This window comes from Mytilus edulis, chromosome 6 (assembly GCF_963676685.1).
Source record: "Mytilus edulis chromosome 6, xbMytEdul2.2, whole genome shotgun sequence".
Classification (NCBI taxonomy): Eukaryota; Metazoa; Mollusca; class Bivalvia; order Mytilida; family Mytilidae; genus Mytilus; species Mytilus edulis.
The window spans coordinates 48,244,115-48,248,289 of NC_092349.1; the positions used below are offsets into that span (position 1 = coordinate 48,244,115).

General features: G+C 30.8%; 1 long non-coding RNA gene across 1 annotated transcript; it reads left to right on the forward strand.

The window, feature by feature from the left end:
• Positions 1-264: 264 nt before the first annotated feature.
• Positions 265-1,111, forward strand: LOC139526110 (uncharacterized). The gene is made up of 2 exons (XR_011665133.1): positions 265-421; positions 952-1,111. It is a non-coding gene; the product is annotated as an uncharacterized lncRNA (long non-coding RNA).
• The last annotated feature ends 3,064 nt before the right edge of the window (positions 1,112-4,175 follow it).

Genomic DNA, 4,175 nt, shown 5'->3' on the forward strand with positions numbered 1-4,175 from the left:
CTTTTGCTCGTAATAATCGAACTTTAAGAGATGAAAGTTATGACTTGTGTTAAAGATCTTCATATGAGATATCAAAATTTCGGGCTCTCATAGATTTTTTTATTTTAGATATCTACAATACGTTTAAGAACATAAAGATGAGGCCTTCTTACAAATCTCAGATACATATGTATCTAAATATATGCTGTAGTCTAACACAACTCAAAGTAGCTTTACATAATTTTCACATGCTATTCTATTTCTTGTACGATATTTGTCTGTACTGACTCGTCCGTAATTATTTCATGATGTTTCCGAAAGTTGACTTACATTTACTATCTTCTTCGTTACTTTCCCCTCTTTTGTAATTTCCCCTTATTTACATGCTCACGTTGATGATTCAGCATCATGTATTGATATATCTGCCAGATTCCGGCACAGTGTAAGTTTATAGCATATTGACAATTTGAAGAACTGTTTATTGTAAACATATATAACATGTATTGTGTTTTGATGACGTATAAAACGTTGGGTAAATGACAATGATGACAAATATGCCACGTCACCAGATTATTTGTTTTATTGTTTCACAACCATTTGTTATTACTTGTAAACACATAGAGACAAAATTTACACTATAAAAATGTTCTATAAACATTCAAATACCCTTTTTGGTAATTTTTGTATGATTCATAGCACCCTCCTCATTTCGATATTGTACGGAAAGCAATTCGTGTCATAATTTGCATACATAATTTTTGATACTTGTCGAGTTTTCAACACATTAAAAGCTGTACACACCAGTTTTGACTCACAGTTATGTTACAAACTTGATATATTGTTAATACTTGTATTTTTTATGTGAATGTATGGAACACAATTAGTGTCATAAGCCAACTTTGTATTTTTGTATGTTTTGGCAAATCTTTTTGATTGATAGGTTTTATATTGAGTTTTTATTTGTTCTTTCAGCTTTTTACCGTTTACGTTTGATGTTCACGTTCAGTTTGGAGTTATACTTACCTGTCATCATTTGTAATCATTCATTGAACACCAGCATACCTTTGTTATTCATGCTACATTGTGTTAATAGAGTGGATTATATGACAATAAATAAAACGGTTATGTTTAATGAAGTCCATTATTTAATGCCCGCAAAGAATAGATGGGAGTCATTACATTGTCAGTTGCAAGTTTTCAAACTTATCTGATTTAGCTATGATGAATTTTATTATACAACCATTCCAGCATTTTAAATTAGACTATCCCTTGCAAATGTTTTATAACCTACTGTATATCAAAACCGGCATTTGGATAAGGGGATGTCATCAAAAAAATGTTATATAGCACTATTGTCAACTACACTAAAATGTCATGTATGAATATATAAAAAAAACATAGGTTCAAGTATGGAACCTTGTGGAGCACCTTTGATTATGATTTCAAAATTACTACAACTCGTACACAATCTTTTCTGTGTTGATAATAACTCTGTAGTAAATCTATATCTATTTTTCTATAGATCAAGTATTCAGTATGACTATAATTTTTCAGTTCTGTTCCTCGTACTATGAACAACAAAATTATTTATTTTGTAAAACATATTTCCGTTCACCATATATACTGTATACCAAACAACAAAAGTATTTTCTTTTACCTGTGTACATTATTCTATACTGCTGCAATGTTATTTGTTCAAGGTTCCCCTAAAGTCAAAATATAGTACACTTCAGAAACATCTACACTTTGCCTGTATTTTTCAACCTAAAATTATTAAAGTCCTAAACTATGGAAACATATGTTTATTTAATCATACTTAAAACGAATATACACTGTGAAAATTATAAATGAACTTGTAATATTTATGTTGTGGCCAAACCGGTTTTTAGGATGAACACTAAATTTTACAAAAACCTGGAGGCCTGGGAGATGACTTAATTCGTTTTTATCAAGTTTATTTGTGTGTGTTCTGTACATGTATGTGTTTACAAGTGAACACAGCAGCTTTTCAATAAAGTGTATAGACCGAACCAATGTACATGTCTATTAATTCATACGGGAAATGAATCAATGTTTTAAAATTACAATGATTTTGAAATTTGTGAAATAACTAGCTGTTTAGAGAGGGTTGAGTCATTGTTGAAGATGATAAAGAAACCTACAATATTTAACACTTGCATTGTGGATAGTTGTCTCCTTAGCAATCATCATCATATCACTTCTGACTTCTGTTTCGAATTTATTGTTGAAGGTCATAAAGAAACCTATAATTTCTTGTACGTTTGCATGGTGGATAATTGTCTCATTTTCAATTATAGCACATCTTCTTATTTCGATTACATTTTCAAATTTGCGAAACGTTAAATGTAAATAGCCAGCTGATTGGTATGGTTTATTTCATTGTTGAAAGTCGTAGAAACTATAATGTCTGTACATGTATGTTGGACAGGGCCGTAACTACATTGAGGCAAATGAGGCAAATGCCTCATGTAAAAAATTTCAAAAAAAAAAATGAAACAAAAGGTTGTTTTCATATTAAATTGTTTTCATGGAAAGTTTCTTGCAAGAAACAATTTCTCTTCACTCTCTGGTGTATCCCCTGGATTTTTTTCGTTATCCATGTTTCTATTTTCCTTTTAGTTTTCGGAGTTGATGGTTTATTGTTTGTACTTTTATGTTCCGGGTTTGTCTTTTGTTCATTTATTGTTCTACTTTATGCTACAGTCTGAGCGTTGATATTCATTTGTAAACGTGGTTTTGCAATGTTGCATGTCCACCGATGTCCAGAATTGTGCGAGAAATATATTTTAAGAACATACGATGCTACTCAGTGGACACAAACAAAATTGTCCTTTCTGCATGGATAATTGAAATTGATATCAAAGAATACAAAACAGTTTGTTTTATTGTAAATAAAACTAGATAGCTGACATGGTTTGAATTAAAGTAAGGACACATATTTCCCGGTATCAAATATTTTGAAGGAAAAAAACAAGGCATTGCCATATATGACCTTTTACATCAAGTTGAAAGGTTAAACTTGCATTAAGTCGTGTTGAGACCCTTTAACAGATAATAAAGGAGTATAGGGATATAATCGCACACAAAGTCAATGCATAGAAAAAATAGTGACAAATGATCAATGGTCAAAGTTTGTGTTCCTGCTCTTCATCTTGATAGTTGCCGGATGGTCTTCAACAATACTTTTGAAGAATCATTAATACCGTAAAAGATCGTAAAACAAGGTGAAGATGGTCCCTCTTTTGGACTTAAGCAGTACTGGTACTTAACGTATAATACTGCAATGTCACTATATTTAAATCTAGTCATAAAAAAAATCACCAAAGTCTAATCACAATACAAGACAAGAACAGACAGACAGATACGGTATTGATAATTATGAGAATTACGATTTTTGCTTTATCCTACATATCGGTCTTTTAATGTTGTCTCTGATACCTAAAAGTCTTTAAAAATTACAACGAATCTTTGTTTTTGCTTTGGTACCTGATTGTCGAAAAAAATATCTAAAAATTAATCAAGCAAGAAAGAGTCTGGGAAACGCTTAGAATGCACGATTTTGCGTTATTTTTCTCAGAACTCGACCACTCACCCAAAATTTTGCCTCACTATTAAAAGAGGCTAGTTACGGCCCTGTTGGAAATTTGTCTCATTTGCAATCATCATGATCATACTACAGTGCTTGTTTGGATTTGCGAAACGTAAAATGTAAATAGCTAGTTGTTTAGAATGGCATAGTTCATGGTTGAAAGTCGTATAAATGTCCAGCTAATAGCAGCTTATCTGGGATGTGGATGATTGTCACATTTGCAAACATACCACTTTTTTTTTTATCGATTACAGTGTACATTGTTGTACATGAATATACAATAATCATAAATTATAATCCTGGTACCTTTGATAACTATTATTATTCCTTTTAAAATACTAATAATAAAAAAAAAAACAGCTTTCAAAATTGAATCATACATATATTATTCATTATACATTAATTTGTGCAGTAATACAAAATGGTTGATATATATACTTTCTGTTTTCACGAAATCAAGCAACATGGTACTTAAATTAAAGATAATAACAAAGACAAATTAACAGAAAAACATGTTCATTTAATTTTACAGTTATATGTAATGTTCATGTTAAGACGGATTTACTGCTTTGTTGCTGGTTTCCTT